The sequence below is a fragment of the Lissotriton vulgaris genome, unplaced genomic scaffold (genome assembly GCF_964263255.1).
Source record: "Lissotriton vulgaris unplaced genomic scaffold, aLisVul1.2 SCAFFOLD_557, whole genome shotgun sequence".
In the NCBI taxonomy this organism is placed as follows: Eukaryota; Metazoa; Chordata; class Amphibia; order Caudata; family Salamandridae; genus Lissotriton; species Lissotriton vulgaris.
In genome coordinates, this window is record NW_028254212.1 from 579,982 (window position 1) to 600,962 (window position 20,981).

The 20,981-nt window shown below is 46.8% G+C and overlaps 1 pseudogene across 1 annotated transcript in view; it reads right to left on the reverse strand.

The window, feature by feature from the left end:
* LOC147659630 (uncharacterized) overlaps window positions 1-20,371 on the reverse strand; it is a 173,094-nt pseudogene extending 152,723 nt beyond the window's left edge. The window contains exons 1-2 of the transcript XR_015307197.1: window positions 20,147-20,371; window positions 16,207-18,145 (exon numbers count right to left, since the gene is read on the reverse strand). The product of XR_015307197.1 is annotated as an uncharacterized LOC147659630 (transcript). The remainder of the gene's footprint in view (window positions 1-16,206; window positions 18,146-20,146) is intronic.
* Between the last annotated feature and the right edge of the window lie 610 nt (window positions 20,372-20,981).

The window sequence follows — 20,981 nt, forward strand, 5'->3', positions numbered from 1 at the left end:
ATATTTGCCGGGTCGTCAGAACGAGGTGGCCGATTGGCACTCGAGGAATATTCTGGACGCCAGCGTTTGGAAGCTGGACCCTACCCTGTTTGCGGAGCTCTCGGATCTTTGGGGTCCGTTTTCGGTGGACCTGTTCGCGTCCCGCTTGGACCACCAGCTCCTGCGGTATTTCAGCTGGCGCCCCGACCCTCTGGCGGAGGCGACGGATGCGTTCCTCCAGGACTGGTCGGGAATACAGGGCTATGCGTTTCCACCGTTCTCAATGATAACGAGGGTGTCAGCGTTGTTACGCCGCCAGTCGGCACAGGTAGTGCTGATAACTCCGTGGTGGAGGTCGCAAGTGTGGTTTCCGGTTCTTTTGGAACTTTCTTGGGATTTTCCGATCCTACTCCCCCAGTCTCCCCACATTCTACTGAATTCGGAAGGAGCGCCCCACAGGTTAGTCCTGGAGGGCTCGTTGCGCCTGATGGCATGGAGGCTCTCCGGCGACGCTGGACGTTGCCTGGCCTTTCGAGATCGGCAGAGGACTTGCTCTCCAAGGCTTGGGCCGACAGCACGACCAAACGCTACAGATCGGCTTGGCTCCGGTGGAGCCGTTGGTGTGTGCGACGGGGTTTGGATCCCGTGGGGGCACCTGTAGTGCGTATCTTGAATTTCTTGGCGGAACTGTCTGATCAGGGCCTGGCCTATCGATCGATCAATACGTTCCGGTCGGCGGTGTCTGCGGGGCACGACCTGGTTCAAGGTTCCCCGGTTGGCGAACACCCCTTAGTCTGTAGGCTCTTGCGAGGTATACGGCTTGCCTTGCTGCCGGAGCCTCGGTATTCCGCCCTGTGGGATGTGAACAGGGTGCTGAATTTGTTCCTTTCCTGGCAACCGAACAGGTTTTTAACGCGTAAGGAGTTGACGGCTAAGTTGGCCATGTTGTTGTGCCTAGTGTCCTGCAGGCGTGTCTCGGATGTGCGAGCGTTGGATATAACGGCCAGGGTTTTTTCTCCTGAAGGAGTTTCCTTTACCGTCAGCAGACGGACCAAAATGCATACTAGGGTCATTTCGTACCCGGCTTTTCAGGACTCCCCTAAGCTGTGCGTAGTGCAGTGCCTCCGTGCTTATGAGGGTATGACAGAGGATACTCGCCCTCCGGGCGAGCGTCAGTTGCTTATTGCCCTGCGTAAACCGTATAAGGCAGTGACTTCACCGACGATCGCCCGTTGGGTGCGTTGGATCATGCAGGAGGTGGGGATTGATACTAAACAGTTTGGAGGGCACTCTACGCGAGGTGCCATGGCGTCTAAAGCTTTTGCCCTTGGGGCTCGGTTGGAAGATCTGATGAGAGCGGCCGATTGGTCCTCAGACTCCACGTTTAAGAGGTTCTATTTCAAGCCAGTTATTGATGTGGCCAGATTGATGGTCGATAAGCTTTGAACTGGCATAATCCGAAGCCTCCGGTCCTGACATAGAATGCAAATTTGCCTAGCCTTGGTGCTGGTAAGTTCCAATTCTATTAAGGACTCGGAGGCGAGGATATCCCCCCCAGTGACTTCATGGAAGTGTACCCTCCCCGTATGCAATGTAAGTAAAGCGTTTATGTTCTTTTTCGAATGTGCGCTTATGGCTCTGCGGTGTACTGCTCTTCCTGTTACCGCTGAGGTTCTATTGATATAGGATGGATCTGATGATGTGTTCTTTTGCAGGAGCAGATAATTCTAAACAGGATGCGTGAGTGGACGGATGTTCTGGCTTCGCGCGAAGAAAGAGGAGGAGACAAGTACAGTGGAGCATGATGGGAGACACCTGTACACGGACACTGTAATAGGACTCATGTTTGACTTTATTCTTTCCTCCAAATGTTCATGGGAAAAGTAGTTGTTATATATTTTTCTTGCTGCTGTAGAGAATAAAGCGATGAAAGAATGGCATAATCCTCGCCTCCGAGTCCTTAATAGAATTGGAACTTACCAGCACCAAGGCTAGGCAAATTCGCATTCTACCGCCTGCATGCCTGAGTGGGGGTAGGTTGGTCCAAACCGAGCAGGGACTATTTCCCAGGAGTGAAAATACCCCAGAGGTAGTGGAATGATTGTACCCGATAGTCTATGAACTCCCCAATCAAGAATATGTTTAACCACTCCAGGATCCCTAAAGTTAACAATCACACAATCCCCTCCAATATCCTTGGGTTTGGTCCCCAACCAGCCGACTCTTCAAGCAAATAAAATTTCAACCTGCCCCATACCCATTAAGGGTCTGTTTTTATTCAACCAGAAAATTATTTTATTCTTCAGCTCCGGGAATGTCTCACCTCGGTCACCAGACAGCAGAGGAACTCCAGTTAATATCACCACATACGTAGAAGCCGCATGAGGTAACTGGGTGCAAGGTAACGTTTGTTGAATATCCTTGCTAGGAGATTTCGGGACAGGCTTGTAGGGGGCCAAAACCTGGTCTAACTGGTTCCTACTGTTAACTTGTAGAATTAAATTTGGGTCTCGGGGGGGGGGGGGCAGAAGTGGCTATATCTAAAGGCGTTCACAGGGAATAACAGAGCTGGAAGGAGTGGTTCTAGAAATTAGTTTAAGAGTATTCATCAGTTCCAATCCAGGTGCCAGATTTTTACATTGGGGGCCATTATCTATACTTAGTCCTTGGTTAGCCTGATTAATATTACCTAGGTCCACCTCCTTGGTGTTGCTCCCAGTAAAGACAGGTAACTGTCCTCCTCCCCACCCTTGTTATTTATCAATGAAACAACTTTATCAATTCTGCTCATCAAGGGGATGATTCACAGAAATACCTTAAGACAAAATCCTAAACTTACTACTTTTGGTATTCACAGAAGTTAGGATTTTGTCTTAAAACAGACTTAAGACAGAATCCTAACTTAAGTCTGTCTTAAGTCGGTCTTAAGACAAAATCCAAACTTCTGTGAATACCAAAAGTAGTAAGTTTAGGATTTTGTCTTAAGTTAATTCTTTGAATCTGGCCCCAAGATTTTAAAATGAGATTTGATAAGCTGCTCCATTTGTGTTTGGAAGTCTATTAGTAGATGAGTAGCCCAAACCGGAGGGGCTAGAGTGACGTTAGCAGGGCCTGGCCCTGTCTGGGGAGTATCTAGGGCAGATGTAATCGCCTTAGCAGGTTTATTATGTGGTTTCAATTTCCTAATTTTAGAACGACACTGGGGTGCCTTTTTAACCATCTGGGGAGCTATAGAAGGTGCAAGATTAATGGGAGAACAGACATCCGGTACAATCGAAGCACATGGATGCTCACCTACAGGAGACTCTAATGTAAAACCAGGCGAGTTGGAAATAGGTAGTGATACGTTCCAAGGTAGTAAGGGGGAAGCCATAGCAGGTGTAAGAGAGAGTCATCTTTCTGTATTGACTATGGCCGATGAAACTACCCCAATAGCTTTTTGTAGCTTTTTATCAATCGCCCTCACACTAGGGGCGGGAACTGATAATGCTGCTTTTTGCCGTGTCAATGGGTGGGAGCTTAGGGGATTGGTTTTACCCATTTTACGACTTATGAGTGTATTAATCCTTCAACGTAACAATACTGTAAGATTTGATAATAAGAGTAAAGGAGGAACCTGAACTGTTCGCTTGGAGGTGAGAACACCCTTAATCCGCAAAGTTGATAACCTATAATAAAATACTACCACATAAAACCTAGCTTTGATTGATAAAAATGTTAAGTACCGGAATAATATGGCCCAGTCCAGTCACTGCCCATCACGAACAGGCACAAACAGGCCCGCCCTTGGTCCCGGGCTTACCCCAGCTTCGTCCCGTGCCGCTTCCCATGCCGCTGTAGAAGAGTGGCTTTTGTGCGCGTTCAGAGCGCCTCCCACACAGCGTCTCACCAGGTGAGTGAGAAGAGATGTACCGTGCGGGGTGTAGTCCGTTGGAGGCAGCACGATAGCCACCAAAGTTCAGGGAGAAGGCAAGCAACTCTCCACCTCACGCTGCCTCTGCACACAACACCCCGCAGGGGGCCACGCCGCTTTCAATTTACTGCCGCCCACACCGGTAGAAGGATTACAACGCTTTTGTGCGCGTTCAGAGCGCCTCCCACCGCGTCTCACCAGGTGAGTGAGAAGAGATGCACCGTGGGAGGTGTAGTCCGTTGGAGGCAGCACGATAGCCACCAAAGTTCAGGGAGAAGGCAAGCAACTCTCCACCTCACGCTGCCTCTGCACACAACACCCCGCAGGGGGCCACGCCGCTTTCAATTTACTGCCGCTCCTACCGTTAGAAGGATTACAACGCTTTTGTGCACGTTCAGAGCGCCTCCCACCGCGTCTCACCAGGTGAGTGAGAAGAGATGCACCGTGGGAGGTGTAGTCCGTTGGAGGCAGCACAATATCCACCAAAGTTCAGGGAGAAGGCAAGCAACTCTCTACCTCACGCCACCTCTGCACACGACACCCCGCAGGGGACCACGCCGCTTTCAATTTACTGCCGCCCAGTCATGACAGCATAAATCCTCCCAATCAGGCAAAATGGTTCCCAAAACATCGCTCTATGTTGTTTGCTAGAGGAGATGGCAGTAATAATAATCAAACCGACAGCCCATTATGACGTCAACCTCAGTGAGCAGGCATCGCACACTTGCCAGCAATTTAATACAGAGGCGGACACGTCCGAAATTCACCAGGGAATGTAAATGTAGAGCGCAGTTCCCAGTCCTCAAGGCTTTTTCAATGTGCTTACATTGGTTGTGCTGGCCCCTTTTTAATACTCTTCAGGTTACCGGCAGTCAAATTGAAGTGCAGAAAAACGAAATCCAGTGCCAGCAGGTGCATTGCAAACTCACCACAGGCACAAAAAGGACGGTTCAATCCCATAAAATGCTGGTGTACAATTTCAAATAAACTGCCAATTCAATCCAATAGAGGGTTGTAAATATATGTTAAAGCACTACACATCTAAGCCAATGGAGGGCTGCCGGAAGCTTGTGGTCTGTTCTCCCTAAACATATAACATAATTCCTGGATCCCCTTCACTTTTGAAGTATTCACAGCAAGGAACCGTTGGCTCACTCCGCATCAGTACAGCCAGAAAAAGTTTAAGTTGGTTCCAAAGTCACGTTACCTCTGCAGAGCTTATTCAAATGCCCTAGGATGAGGCCATCTGATGGAAACTGAGACTGGTGGGGCTCCCAGACACATTTTCTCTCAGCAGGCTTAAAATAGGTTCTCTTAAAAGTACTTCTAATGTCTCACCCCCCTGTTGCAGCAAACATGACTTCTCTTAAGTATTAGAAATGGTGTTTTTCTCACAGTAGGTCCTTTTCCGATTATCGCCATTGATACAATCCAAAGGAAGCCCAAATGTAGCCATGAAGTAGGTTATACGTACATGGATTATTAGGCTTAGTTTCCGGATAATCAAGATGGTAAGTGTTAGAACTGGGGGTCTCAAGTTGGCAAAGGTACACACCTTTGACCAAATAGGGCCCTTGCTTCCAAGTCAGGTAAAGGGGATTACACTACTGGAAAATCGCTTCTCACCCCCTTGGTAGCTTGGCACAAGAAGACAGGCTTATCTCAGAGGCAGTGTGTTAAGCATTTGTGAATACATACAGTAATGCAGTGAAAACACTACAGATGCACATTATACAGTTTTTATAAAAATAAGTATACTTTATATAGACTTATCATACGACCATAAACGACAAAAATCCACAATTCTGTAATCAATAAGAATTGTTCAGGATAGCCGAAATGGTTCAAAAATAGGTTATTCACTTAAAAATAGTCTTTAGCAACAGATAACTCCAACGGGAGTTATCACGACGTCAAGATCAAAGAAATCCCAAACTACGGAGCCGACCGGGAGGTGCGCGGCGTTGGGCACGGAGTCAAAACAGACCCAAAAAGAACAGTACCTTGTAAAAGTGGAAACAAAGACAGCTCACAGCGTTGGGGAGAAGCGATGTCGTTGGAACGTTGCTTTGTCGGTTCTTTGCTTTGGGGGAGATGATGCGTCGGGAACTGGATGCTTGCGCAGGCAGGGGAGGTGTCAGTTCCTGACTGGAGAGGAGGTGACGTCACAATGGCGCTGAAACCACGGTTCCGTACGATGTCACGCTGTTGATGGATTCTTGACCACCCACGTTGACGATCGGCTCCGCGATGATATCAGCTTTGGAGCAGCAGGCATTGGGCCGGCGTCGCAAGTTGGAGCAGCGTTCACAGGTATGGCAGGCTTACAATGTTGTTCAATGACATCGATGTGGCACAGCAGCCGGCGTCGGGTCCATGTTGCAAGTCGGAGCAGCGCTCGCTGCTTAGGTGCAGAATCCAATGTCGCTCGCCGGTGTCGGTATTGCAGAGTCCTTCTATAGCACTAGAACAGCAAGTTCCAGATGCAGGCAAACAGAAGGGGGTGAAGTCTGGTATCCCTGAGTCTTAAGTCAAGAGGCAAGCTCAAATCAAGCCCTTGGAGTTATATCTGCAAGATGATGAAAGTTCTTTAAAAGTTCCTTCTCCTTTCCTTGACAATGAAGAGACCACTGAAGGCCAACCCAGCAAACAGCACACTGGCAGGATGGCAGTCCAAACTCCTGCAGCTTCCTTGGTTCTTCTCCTTGGCAAATGGTTCGTCTTGTTCCCAGAAGTGATCTAAAGTCTTGGGGTCTGGGTCCCCATATGGAAGAGGTGTGGTGCTGCAGCCAAGGTGACTGACATCGGACACTGGGGCTCACAGTTCGATCCCTGGCACTGGCGGCAGGTCAGTAAAGCACCATGTGACTTGGGCAATAGCTCGCTTAATCTTCTTGATGGCCTCCAGGGCCGGGATACCTTCGGGTAGCTGTACGCTTTACAAATACCAGATTTATTTATTTATTTATATTTATACTCAAATTTTCTTAGTTCTCTGAAGGCAGAGAGGCATCTGCCTAGTCCAAACCAGTTCTGGTCAGTCCTGGAGCACTTTGTTGACAAGACACCTGCTTTCCTTTCACAGTGTATGCCAGGGACATCAGACACACCACAGCAGGTAGAGCCAGCATTGTGGAGGGAAGGCACAGCCCTGTTGAGGTCCCAAGTGCAACTCCTCCCACCCATCTAGATGCAGATTTCTCTATTCAGCACTGTGCTGACTCACCCTGTCTCCTGGAATTCCCCAGCCCCTGTCACTCAAACTCCAGACAAGGAATACACAACCTAGCAGAGGCAGGCTTGGATAGTTAGGCAAGAAAATAACTAATTTCTAAAAAGGAGTATTTTCAAACACAGAATGTTAAAACCAACTTCACTAAAAGATGTATTTTTTCTTTCTGAGTTCAGGCATACTAAATTCAAACTTCTACCTAGTTCCCCGAGTCAGTTAGGATTATACGATGTAATAATCAAACTGCCCATTCTGGACTATGGGGATCAGGTAACATTGCAATAGTGAAAAACGACAATGGCTGTAATTCACTATTTGGACATGCCACACACACCAGGGCATGTCCTACCTTATACCTACAATGCACCCTGCCCTTGGGCCAACCTTAGAGGTGACTGACATGAAGAACAGGAAGGTTTAGGGACTGGCTAGTGGGTGCACTTGCCAAGTAGACATGGCAGTCACAGACTGCACATAGGCTCTGCAATGGCAGACCTGAGACACACTTTACAAGCTGCTTCTGTTGGTGGCAAAACAAGTGCGGCAAACCCACCAGCAACATTTGATTTACAAGCCCTGGGCACACACGGTGCACTGTACTAGTGTCTGACAAGTAAATCAAATAAACCATTCATGGAGTCACTAATTAGTACAACAATTTAAAACAGAGAGTACTTGCACTGTGGCACCGAATAGCAGTGGTACAGTGCCAAAAGCATCTAACCAGCAAAAATATAAAAAACAGAGGAGGCAATCAGTATAGCACTAGAAGGGAGGCTCACACCAATGGTACCAGGTCTAACAGTAAGTAAGATAAGAAGTTCAGCCCCACCGGGAGCAGCATCGTTGCTGCTCAGCCCAAACACTCCAACTGTCTCTCTGTTACCCACACGAGGCACTCATGCATTCCACTACCTCATGAAGCATTCCAACATTCCACACATACCACATCCATACTACTGAGCAGTAGGGAACAGGTAACTGAGGGAAAGGATGCATAATGAGGATACAAGTTATAACACGCCTCCTTACAGCAGCCATTGAGCTGAGAGTCAGAGGCAGGTTTGTTACATTATGCACTGACTGACACACTAGGCTCAAGCGCCATAAACAGAGGTATGTCTCATTCTTCCTTTGTTGCATCACAGACAACATGACACAGCACATTGGAGATGTGGAATGCACATGTCTCACTGCATTCTCCTCTGGCTGTGTTCCTAGACGGCCTTCTTACTTTTTCTTCTTCTCTTGTCTGTATCTCCCTTACAATCAAACAATCAATCAATCAGAGTACTTGTAGAGTGCCCTACTTACCCATGAGGGTCCTAAGGCGCTGAGGGGAGGGAGGGTGCTGCTACTGCTCGAAGAGCCAGGTCTTGAGGAGTCTTCTGAAGGCGAGTAGGTCTTTGGTCTGTCGTATGTGGGTAGGGAGGGTGTCTTGGCGGCGAGGTAGGGGAAGGTTCTGCCGCTGGAGGTCATTCATTTGATGCGGGGAACATTGGCGAGTGCGATGCTGTCGGAGCGGAGCTGGTGGGTGGGGGTGTAGAGGCTGAGTCTGCTGTTCAGGTAGGCTGGTCCGGCGTTGTGGAGTGCTTTGTGTGCGTGGGTGAGGAATTTGAATTTGATCCTCTTGTCGATGGGGAGCCAGTGTAGGTCTCTCAGGTGGGGGGTGATGTGGATGCGGCGGGGGACGTTGACGATCAGTCGGGCGGAGGAGTTTTGGATGCATTGTAGTCGAAGATGTTTGGCTGGGATTCCTGCGTAGGTGCGTTGCCGTAGTCCAGTCTGCTGCTGACGAGGGCCTGTGTAACCGTTTTTCATGTTTCGGTCAGGATCCACTTGTAGATCCTGCGGAGCATGCGGAGGGTGCTGTAGCAGGAGGAGGAGACGGCGTAGACCTGCTTAGACCTGGAGAGGGAGGAGTCGAGGATGACTCCTAGGTTACGTGCATGTTTCGTTGGGTGTTGGTGCTGTTCCCAGTGTGGTCGGCCACCAGGAGTCATCCCAGGCTGAGGGGGTGGGTCCGAGGAGGAGTACCTCCGTCTTGTCCGAGTTCAGCTTCAGACGGCTGCTCTTCATCCAGTCAGCGACGGCCTTCATTCCCTCATGAAGGTTGGTTTTGGCGGTGTGTGGGTCCTTTGTGAGGGAGAGGATGAGCTGGGTGTCGTTGGCGTAGGAGATGATGTTGAGGTCGTGATGGCGGGCCACTTGTGCGAGGGGGGCCATGTAGATGTTGAACAGAGTCGGGCTGAGGGATGAGTCCTGGGGGACGCCGCAGATGATGACGGTGGCTTCGGATTGGAAGGGTGGGAAGCGGACGCTCTGGGTTCTGCCGGAGAGGAAGGATGTGGTCTAGTCAAGGGCCTTCTCTTGGATTCCGGTTTCTAGGAGGCGTGTCTTTAGAGTGCGATGGCAGACCGTGTCGAAAGCGGGCGACAGGTCCAGGAGGATGAGGGCTGATGTTTCGCCGTGGTCTAGTTGGCGCCTGATGTCGTCTGTGTCAGCGATGAGGGCTGTCTCGGTGCTGTGGTTTCGTCTGAATCTGGATTGGGATGGGTCCAGGATGTTGTTGTCTTCCATGTGGCGGGCCAGTTGCTTGTTGATGATTTTTTCGATGCCGTTTGCCGGGAACAGGAGCAGGGAGATGGGCCGGAAGTTCTTGAGGTCTTTGGGGTCCGCCTTGGGCTTCTTGAGGAGAGCGTTGATATCTGCGTGCTTCCATCTTTCCAGGAATGTCCCTGTTTTGAAGGATATGTTGATGACCTTCCGTGGTTGGGGTGCGATGTCTTCGTCTGCTTTGTTGAATACGTGGTGTGGGCAGGGGTCTGACAGAGACCCTGAGTGGATGGAGTTCATGACCTTGCGTGCCTCGTCGTCGTTGACGTTGGACCAGGAGGTCAGGCGGATGGCGCTGGTGGTGTTCACCTGGGAGGCAGGGGAGGTGGAGTCTGGCGTAGTCGGGGCGGTTGTGGTGTTGAAGCTGTCGTGGATGTCAGCGATCTTGCGATGGAAGAAGTCGTTGGTGTTGGCGCTGAGGTTGGAAGGTTCCTTTACGATGCTGAAGAGCTCTTTGCTGTCGAATGCGTTGTTATCCAGGCGGTCTTTGAAGGAGGATCTCTTGGCTAGTCTGATGAGGTGGTGATGTCTGCGAGTGGCGTCCTTGTGGGCTGCGTGATTGTCCAGTGTGCATTTGTGGAGCCATATTTTCTCCAGTTTCCTCATGCGCGTTTGGAGGTCTCGAGTTCGTCGGTGAACCAGGTGGCTCTCTTGCTGGCGTGGCTGTTGGAGGGTTTCTTGAGCGGGGCGAGGGTGTTGGTGCAGTTGTCGATCCACTGTCTGAGGTTGCGGGCTGCGGTGTCTGGGTTGGTGGGTTCAGTGGGTGGGTTCTGGGCGAGGGTGGTAATCAGCTAGTCTTCGGTGACTTTGCCCCAGCAGCAGCGAGGCAGCTTTTGGGTGCGGTGGTGCGTGGTTGGTTTCTTGAAGGTGAAATGGATGCAGTGGTGGTCGGTGCAATGGAGTTTAGTGGTTTGGTCGAAGGCAACGTGGGTGCTTGTGGAGAAGACAGGGTCCAGCGTGTGGCCGGCGGCGTGGGTGCGGTGACGAGTTGTCTGAGGCAGAGATTGGCGAGGTTGTTGATCAGGGTGGCGGAGTTAGCGTCCTTGTTGTTCTCGAGGTGGAAGTTCAGGGGCCCGAGGAGGATGTAGTCCGTGGAGGCGAGTGAGAGCACTGTATTAACATCTCTCGGCAAATTACTCTGCAACTCTCCAAGGCTGTCAGTGCTCCTCTAGATGTGCTGGGGAGGGCTCCATTCCTCAGTCAACAGTGGGGATAGGAGTATGCCCAGGAAGAATTATAATTCCACTAGCGGAGTTAGTGGAAATCAGAAACTCCTTGTAACGTGTTACCAGTAGATTCCACCATTCGGCGAGTAGCAGAATTATAATTCCGTTTGCATGTACAATACTTGTGTTGGAGTGCGCTGGCAAGTGCAATGAGATTTGCTGGGTGCTGGTGCGGCTTCCGCTTGCCACAGAGCCTACCGGTGCCACTTTTGTGATGCTGGTGAGTGCCTGCTGCTGCTTCTCAAGCAGATTCTATTCTCTAGAAGTAGCTAAATCAACTAAAAAATATGTTTTTAGTGACTACTCTACTCCAATGGACAGTTCAGGTTGGTTTTTAGTGCGAAAAAGTGAAGTGCCCTAGAGACTCCAACTTCCTGTACAGCAGTAATTTGTCCATCTCCTGGTCACTTTTCATTTGGATTTTGAGGTGAAGGATCACTCTCGTTGTCTGCAATTTCTTGTGCATATATATCATTGGATTATGAAGGACTTTGATTTGTGATATCACAAATAAGTCCAAAACCGTTAGTATGAGGTGTTGTTTGATTGATAGACGGCATGCACCAGTATTTAGTTGTACTTTTATTCATTTTTTAAATTTGACTGTGGTTATGGTGGGTCACTTGGAGTTGCAGTAGGAGTCTAGTTATGTTTTGGGCATCTCATTTTTATCCTTTGTAGGCAGAAAGGTTACATAGATAAGCATACTTTCTCCATGTTACTTACATTTGCACTATTAATTAATTAATTATACTATGTGGCCTAGTCTGACCATGGGCCATCCCACCAGTACAATTCATTGGGTATATGAAACAACGGTTTCTGTGGTCTATGTTACTAAATATCATTTAGCCCGGAGAGGTCATTGGATTAAATTAAAAATGTGGGGTTTACTTTGCTTTTTTAATGTATTTCACGTTTTGTTCTGCAAAGAGTGTATTTTGGTGGGGTAATACTATTGGATGCCTTGGGAAGATGTGTGTTGTTGTAAAAATGTTATAGCTCATTTAATCTTGATTTTTGGCATTGCTGAATTAACGCTGTGTCTCTGTGTCACCATAATGTCTTTGTCTGGCCAGTGGGTGTGTGTGTCTGTGTGTTTGCTATAGGCCACCATGTGTCTTTGTTCTCCATGCTGTGTGGCCGGTGACCATTTTTTGAAGCCAGCCAGTGTGCTTTTGCAATAGGCATGCATGTGTTCTTTGTTGTGTACACCATGCCTCCTTGCTTGTAGTTGTTGTTTGATCATGTGCTTGGGGCCCTTTTTTGTAGCCAGCCAGTACTTTGGCCATAGGCCTCAATGTGTTCTTTGTTGTGTCCACCGTTCCTTCTTGATTGTAGTTGTTGTTTGACCATGTGGCCTGTAGCTATTTTGTGCAGCCTGCCAGTGTGCTTTTGCCAGAGGTCTGCATGTGCTCTCCATCATGCCTACTTGCCTTTAGTTGTTGTTTAACCATGTGCCGGTGGCTTTTTTGTGTAGTCAACCAATGTGCTTTTGCCATAGGTCATATGTTCTATGTTGTGTCCACCATGCCTCCTTGCTTGTAATTGTTGTTTGACTATGTGCCTGGCAACCATTTTGTATAGCCACCCAGTATGCTGTTCTGTTGGCGTAGGCCTGCATGTGTTCTTTGCTGTCCATGCCTCCTTGCTTGTTGTTGTTAGGTCTGGGCATAGTTCGTGGAACTCTGCAGAGTTACAAAAAAAACTCTGCAAACTCCGCGAGTGGCAGAGTGCAGTGCGAACTGCAGTTTGTGCTGGTATTCATCCGCTCGGTAAGAAATTCTACCAGAGCAGCAGCTCACGCTTGCGAACTTACTGTACGCGATTGAGAACTTACAGTTCGCAAGTGGGACAAAAACTGAGCTGCACATCGCAAAGCGGAGTTTTCTGCACTCTGCGAGCTCTGTGGAGTGCATAAAACTTGGCAAACTCCCTGAACGGAACTAAGTTCACCGCCCGGGCCTAGTCATTTGATCATGTGGCCAGTGGCCATTTTGTGTAGCCAGCTGTGAGCATTTTCCATAGGCCTACATGTGTTCTTTGTTGTCCAAGCCTTCTTGCTTGTAGTTGTTGTTTGACCAGGTGACCGTTTGCCATTGTGTGTTAGTTGTATACACAAACGCAGCCTTCCTTTGTTGTGCTCATGCTCCTCGGTGCACCGTTTGTAATGGTTTAAGGTTGACACGTGTATGAAACTGCTGTTCACGCTCGTGTCCACCTTTTAGATAATGCGGATGGAGGTTGGCATTGTGGGAGGGCGCATGGGTGCAACTTCACTATGGAAGAGAGGGGAGATATATGTGGCTGTGAACGACGGTTGTCATTGCTCCCGTTTGAAGCTAATGAGCCTTTGCTACAGGGTAGCCAGCCAGTGCGCCTTTGCCATAGGCCTGCAAGTGTTCTTTGTTGTGTCCACCATGCTTGTAGTTGTTTCTCGACCATGTGACTGGGAGGTAGTTTGGATAGCCAGCTTGTGTGTGTTTTATCCAGTTTTCAAAGCCCTTTTCTATGGTGATTGATAGAAGAAGGCTCCGCCATTCTTTTTTTATTGATTTTTAAATCTTTTTTTCCATGAAATCACTTAGTTTAACATACTTGTGGATCATTATAATATATGTATTATTTATGAAAAGTGTTCGATAAAATGTATTAAATGCGTTTGTTTCCCCCGTACCTTCTTGCCTCTCAATAGATTTCTCATAGTCCCCTAGTACACCAGCAATTATTTCCTTTTCTTTTTATTTAAACGTTTTTTTTCATGTTTGACATTTTCCCTCTACACCCTGCTAGCCATAGGCGCCTACCACACATCAGCAATCGGCATAACATGTTTAAGGATTGTCATTAATCATTTTTTCCCCTGAACACTCTCCCTGCCATAGGCTTACACCAGCATTCATTTTTTAAGGATTATTCCATTTTCCCCTGCACTCCCCTGCCTGTCATAGGTGTCGCCCCTTAGATGCACATAAAGCAAACAGTTACATTTGTATGTGGATATCCAGGTTGAAATATTATATATGGTGATAGTGTGGTTTGACTTTCGAATGGAAAGGGTACACTATTGTTGTTCATTATTTCTGAGAAGATAACTTCACTAAATTATATTGTCTGTACTATGAATATTCAAATTGCAAAAATGCCCAGTTGCACTAAATGTTTTTCTTGCTTTTAGCCTGGTGTGCAACAGATAACAGCCACTTTACCTACAGCACAAATTGACTTGAACGCAACATGTGAATCATTGTCTCTTCTGCTTGTGCAGCAAAGTGCAAACTGACAAAGCTTGAAGACAGGCCCAAAGACAGGTGCTGCCTAAAAAGGGGCCCAGGCGGGAGAAAAAAAAAACATTGCCTGTGCCACCACTGGTGTGACGACAAACACCTTTTTAGGAAACGTGGTGTGGCACTCATACATCAATTCCACCACCCGAACCTAAGCCCAAGGCCATGCCTCCCAGCGAGGCAGCCACTGCCATCATAGCGACAAGCAGTGTGTCTGAATTGGATTTGTGTCAGCCGTAAACTAGTACCCAGTCGCCGCAGGAAACTGAGCAAAGTGAACAACTGGAGAGGCAGCCAGCTAGACATCTTTCTGAAGTACGAGGAGAACAGGAGGTTGAGCTTCCTGATAAGCATGATGTACCTCTTCTTGAACCATTGGATTTCTGATCTCCAGCCAAAAACAAGAAAAGTTACTCCATCATCTTCTCCAAATTCCAACCCCCCCCGTCTGATGATCGGGTCTGATTGGACCCTGGCTGAGTGCAAGACCTGCCATGAGAGACAAGGGAAAAATAAAGTTCCTGAAAGCCTTAGAATAATGGATGGGGATGAGGTGGAAGAACCAGTCATAGTCGAGGAAGCTGGCTCGGAGGACACCTACATTACCTGTCCAATGCAACCTGTTCCGAGGGATGTGGCACTGGTTCCAATACCACGGCCAGCTTCCATATTTGTAAGGAGACTGCTGAGACCTGCATCCACCACTACCTTAAAGTAATTGCTGTAGAGGAGCAGTCAACTTTTGTTCAATTCATAATCAAATATTGAAAAAGGTTCACAATTTTCAGTTTTGCTTCTTCATTCGTACATCCTTTATTAATTTTATTATTATTTAATTTTGTAAAAACATTTGCAGACTCCTTGAGTAGGCCTCGCAGAGCCCCAGGGGTCCTTGGACCACAGGTTAAAGATCAGTGCATCAGAGAACAAATTAGGGAGGGACTATACATATTAAACAGAATCAAACTGCTATCCACAAAATTAAAGATAGTCGACTAAGTGCATTTAATTAAATTAGGACTTTCCATCATAGACACTGGGAACACCTGGATTTTGACCGCTCTATTGCCAAATTAACTAGGCTCCTTGCTGACATCACAAATTATCTTTAAAATCTAGGGAATAAATCATATTTAAGCCCTCCTATACAATCAACAGTCAAATACCACGAATTCAAATAAATGCGTTGTTTTATTACATATCTAAAAACATACCTTTCATATTAATATGTAAAATCTAGTCATCTTTGTATACATTTCATAGCCTCATGATTGTTCTTGCTGTATCATAATTTAGTTCATGTTAATGTTAAAGTAAATTGAGTTTGATCCTGGGACACACCTCTGTAGTGTGGTTTTTAAAGGCTCTTGATGTCCATACATAGGTGGTGTTTGGATGTTTGGTTATGTATCATTAAAACAGATTTATAAAGTATTGGGTTTCAAATGTATTATGCCACTAATGTCCGTACAAACCACTTGTTCCTAAATATAATTTGTTCAGTTTAGAACTTGTTGCTGATAACGTGTAAGGAAAGTGAGTTTGACCCTGAAGCAAACCCCTGTAGTGTGTCATATATAAGGATGGGTGTGCTCTCATTCCTGTTCTGTGGTGGTATGATGATGACATTGATGATGGTCGGCAGCAGGAAGAACTTCCCGGACTCAGCACTTTGTTAAAATGAATTCAGTGGAAAGCATTCGTTTCTACTATCTTTGGCTATTGAAGATGTATCCTTTCTTCTGATGTACATATTAGATCGAAGAACTCCTTCCTCTAGGCAAGGCTGGGCTATGAGAGCACTGTTTATTTGGCAGCTCCAGCTACACAGAAGCACCTTACAGATGATTCAGAATGCTACGATCTAATGTGTGTTCACTGATGTCTCTGCAGTATTGAAAACATACTAATGCTCTTCATACATTCCTGTCACTGTAATGGGGTTTCTCCTATGTGTGTTCGCTGATGATTTCTGAGATTTGAGGAATCACTAAAACTACTTCCACATTCATTGCAATGGTATGGTTTTTCCCCAGTGTGTGTTCGCAGATGTGTTTGAAGTTGTGATAACCGACTGAAGCTCTTCACACATTCACTGCAATGGTATGGTTTTTCTCCTGTGTGCTTTCGCTGATGAATCCTGAGATGTGAGGAATTACTAAAAATACTTAGACATTCATTGCAATGGTATGGTTTTTCCCCAGTGTGTGTTCGCTGATGTATTTTGAGGTGTGATAACCGACTGAAGCTCTTCACACACTCACTGCAATGGTATGATTTTTCTCCTGTGTGTGTTCGCTGATGTCCTTGAAGAATTGATAACTGACTGAATGCATTCATACATTCATTGCAATGATAGGGTTTTTCCCCAGTGTGTGTTCGCTGATGTATTTTGAAGTGTGATAACTGAGTGAAGCTCTTCACACATTCAGTGCAATGGTATGGTTTTTCCCCTGTGTGTGTTCGCTGATGTTTTTTGAGGTTTGATAACTGACTGAAGCTCTTCACACATTCAGTGCAATGGTACGGTTTTTCCCCTGTGTGTGTTCGCTGATGTATTTGGAGTAGTGATAACCGACTGAAGCTCTTCACACATTCAGTACAATGGTACGGTTTTTCTCCTGTGTGTGTTCGCTGATGAACTTGGAGTTGTGATAACTGACTAAAGCTCTTCACACATTCATTGCAATGGTATGGTTTTTCTCCTGTGTGTGTTCGCTGATGTCTTTGAAGAATTGATGACTGACTGAATGTTTTCAGACATTCAGTGCAATGGTATGGTTGTTCCCCAGTGTGTGTTCGCTGATGAACTTGGAGTTGAGATAACTGACTGAAGCTCTTTACACATTCACTGCACTGGAATGGTTTTTCCCTAGTGTGTGTATGCTGATGTATTTGGAGTTGTGATAACCGACGAAGCTCTTCACACATTCAGTGCAATGGTATGGTTTTCCCCTCATGTGTGTTCGCTGATGATCTTTTGGGAGTGCTAACTGACTAAAGTTCTTCACACATTCATTGCAATTGCATGTTGCTTCTCCTGTGTGTGTTTGCTGATGGCTCTTTAGTAGTGATGATAAACTGCTGCTTGTGTATGATTTATCTTTCTTGTTTAGTGTCTCTGGGTCAGGTTTATAATTATCTGCATCCCATGACTGGGTTTCCTGAGGAGCTAACATGGTTGATAAAGCCCTTGTGTTATTCTCATATTCCCTGTATGTGTGTGGTATTTTGGATGGTTGATTTCAGATTTCAAAATGAAATACAAGACTCAAAAACTACACATATTATAATTGTGGCAACTAAAGCTTCTTTGTTGATGGTTATGTCTTTAGATTGAGGAATGGTTTTGCATGTTTATGAGTGAAGATTAGTCTTCCTTCTGGTCGAAGCAAATTGGGACAGTCTGTTGTAGATTAGAGACCCTCTCTTTCCTTTGCCCTTAGTTGTCTGGCTCCACTCCTTTGGGCTTTTCTCTTGCTCCTGTGGTTTGACCATAAAGAGTTTACAATACACCTAGCATGCTCAATGGTGGTCTGCCATCATTACAGGAAGCAGAGCAATGCTGTATCCACCTCACACCGAACACATTATCAAAGCTGGTGGTGGAGGCCTGTTAATACAGGAAGTGGTTTGTCAGTGTTATTGCTTTGGTTTTCTAGAGGTCATTTCTCAGTCCTGTTGCGTGGAGGTGCACAGCTCAGACTCTTACATCCACTGAATTCCTCTTGACTACCTCTTCAAGGATCTATCAGTTTATGCTCAGGTTCCTCAGTCTCTGGCTGTGCAGATCTTTTCCTGAATATTGGAGCTCACTTTTTTTACCACTTTTCTCAGATTTGCACGATTACTGTCATTATTCAAGATCATTTGTGTATTCAAGGCTGGTTTCCTATTGGATGTAAAGAGATTTAAAATCAATAAATGGAAATGTAAGAGCATGTGAATACACAATATTTAACTAGTTGTAAAAGACCATTTATGAAAGTTACCAAGAAATATTTCCCCCTACACAGATATTTAACTAAATGTTCTATTGAACATGTACATCTTACCTAATTCAGAAAAGGAGGTGATTTTTCAGTGTTCACAGAGTAACTTAGTACAGAAAGAGCACACATGGAGCGCCCACTTGCTAGAAGTACAGCTTTACGAAGATGCACATGGCTAAGATTTCATTTAAACAAGAAGGGATTGTGTAAAAAGAGATGGATCATGATGTGCTGCTGTCACTTCAGTTTTAGGAATTGTATTACAACAGTAACCCTTTCAAAGAAAACTCGTAATTAAGTTTATAATAAAGGTAACGCTCTAGGAAGTATATAATAAATCTAACGATCCAGGAAGTATATAATAAAGGTAACGCTCTAGGAAGTATATAACAAATGTAGCTCCATTCACACTCTTCTTGACAGTACTTCGCAGTTTACGCTGGAGGAGCTGAAGTTCTAACTCCTGTCTTTACTTTTCTGTTTGTGAAGTTATTTTTGCCACATTCCTAGGGATGGTTAAAGCATTTGTTGGTTCGAAGATTGCACCATTTATTATAGAGATTCCATCACAACTAGTAATATACCTGCTATATCTTTGCTGCTAATACATGTCTGCTTTTTGGTTTTTTCTGCCTTTACCAGGGTATCTGACGAAATGTCTTCCGTTTGGTGCCAGCATGCTTCTCGGTCAGTGGATGGAGCATTGGAAGAGTAAGACAAGATGTCCATTGCTTGAGAGTGAGTGCAGCACTTACACCTCTGGGTCTTTCTTACATTCAGCTCCCTTATGGCTGCGTACCCACTCAGCAGGGTTCATTGACAGCTAAAGCAGGGGAGTGACACAATGAACAGAGCAGACATCAGGTAATTAAATAATAGACAAATGCCATGATAGCGTAGAAGGATCACAAGCATCTTCAGGGAAGCTCGCCGGGGACATAAAAACGTAGGAAGTGCACAGGTAGCTACATATGAGGTACAAACAGGGGAGGCGAACATGCAGGTACATGCTCCATTTTGGGTCTGTTTCAGGCTTTTACTGAGCTGGGAATTGGGGTGCACTGTATCTTAATCCTGCGGCTGATAAAGGTACTTGCTGCCATGGTGTTACCACTTTGACCCTTTACAAGAGGGAAGCCGAGCCTTTGAAAGCACAACACCTGAAGGCTGTCTGCCCTGAGGCTAAGGTGAGGGTCCAGGTGTCCCTAAAATGTCAGCAAGGGACATAAAAGGATCCGAAGAAACACAGCGGTCGAGAGGTGAAATCGTCAGCCTAGATGGAGAAGAGCTGAGTCCTCCACTGTTTCCGGAACAGTAAGTGATATTGAATCTTTCTAAGGTTAGGAGGCATAGAATTCCATCGGGTCGGAGCTAAGACATGGAAGGAGAAACCTTTCGTTCTGGCTCTCCTGTGACGAGGGATGTGGGCCAGGTTTAGATTGGAAGGAGCGTAGCGTTCTGCAGGGCATGTAAAGTTGCATCCAGACTGCTAGACAGGTTGCTCCTTAGAGCTCTGTTTTTAGGGCGAGCTGGTGTAAGCAGTGCGAAGCGCTGCTGTCCAGCGAAGCCTCTATTGTTAGCGACTTGCTCTGGAAGTGGGACAGGGAATGGGCACGAGCTTTCGGCAATTTCAGCACGTGCACGCGCACGTACAGCCACGCGCCATGCACATCTCCTGTCCCACTTCCAGAGCAAGTCAGCCTCCTGCAATCAATCAATCACACACACATACGCACATGCACAAACACACACGCACACACACACGCGCACGCACACACACACGCGCACACACACACATGCGCGCACACACACACACACACACACACACGTGCGCACACACACACACGAACACACACGTACACACGCGCATACACCTCCCCCCCCAACTAAGCCCCGCTCACCGGGCTGCAGGCTCCGTCAGGATCAGGATTCCGACGCTCCTCCTTACGTGTGTAGCCACCGGGGGGCTCTCCCTCAGGCATGGGAGCCCCGCGTCACCACTGCTGCTCTCTTCCAGGCACTCCGTGGCCGTGGGCTTCCCGCAGAAGGCGGAAGTCCCGCCCCGCGACAGACTTGTTTGAAATGTTCATCAAACACCAGCTCAGGACACGGGTGGGCACAGTGCCTCCCCAGCTACAGTGCAAACAAGTAGATAAAGAAATGATTATTTCAGGCAGGGATCGGACACAGTGTCTTGCTCGTCCTCTGAGGTTTGTAGCGCGTTTCTGTGAAGCTCCCCTGCATTTCTTTCTGAGCTTGCAGAGATGTCTGCTATCTATCAATCCTCATCACCGTTCAAGTTATAGAATTAAAATGTAGGTGTAAAGTGCTGTGACCAACTATTTTTTTTTTCTGGATAAGAAAGTTAGCCCAGACTTTGTGCTTTAAGAGATGGGCTGCAATATAGTTGAATGGTTATGAATAATTCATATAAATGACACACGTTTCGCATCGGTTCTGCCAAGGAAGAATTTGTGAGTGGAAACAAGAGCCGGGCAGGAAAGACCCTTGAATGGAAGGTGAAACAGCCGGCGGTGTAGTCTCCATGCCCAGCCAATGGTCAGCTTCAGATTCCTTTATCATTTCGTGGGTGTCGCATGTCCTCGGAGACTGATCAGACACAACTGGAAGTCAGAGTGCTGGAATCTTAAAAATAGTGTTTGATGTTTGTAAGCTACTGCTGCAAACTGGTTGTGGTAACTCCCATGAAGGGGAGGGGGGCAGTCGTAGATGGTA